Source organism: Penaeus monodon, chromosome 30, assembly GCF_015228065.2.
Source record: "Penaeus monodon isolate SGIC_2016 chromosome 30, NSTDA_Pmon_1, whole genome shotgun sequence".
Lineage (NCBI taxonomy): Eukaryota > Metazoa > Arthropoda > Malacostraca > Decapoda > Penaeidae > Penaeus > Penaeus monodon.
Genome location: NC_051415.1, coordinates 12,665,669 through 12,665,899, shown reverse-complemented (window position 1 = coordinate 12,665,899; position 231 = coordinate 12,665,669).

Genomic DNA, 231 nt, shown 5'->3' with positions numbered 1-231 from the left:
GAAGCTTTTTCATCCAGACCCACCCTAAGGCCAGACGAATTTACATATATTTAATTTTTTTCCTCTGGTATTGACATCTGTCCTCCCTCTGCGCTTTACCTTGTAGCCAGCTGTCTCACCTGTCTTCGGGGTCCGTCCCTGTTCTCGCTCACCTGTGAAATTCACCTGACATAGCTTCCGACAGGGGCCATTTCTATTTGGTTTTAATCCAGGCTGATGCGGGGGTTTTCG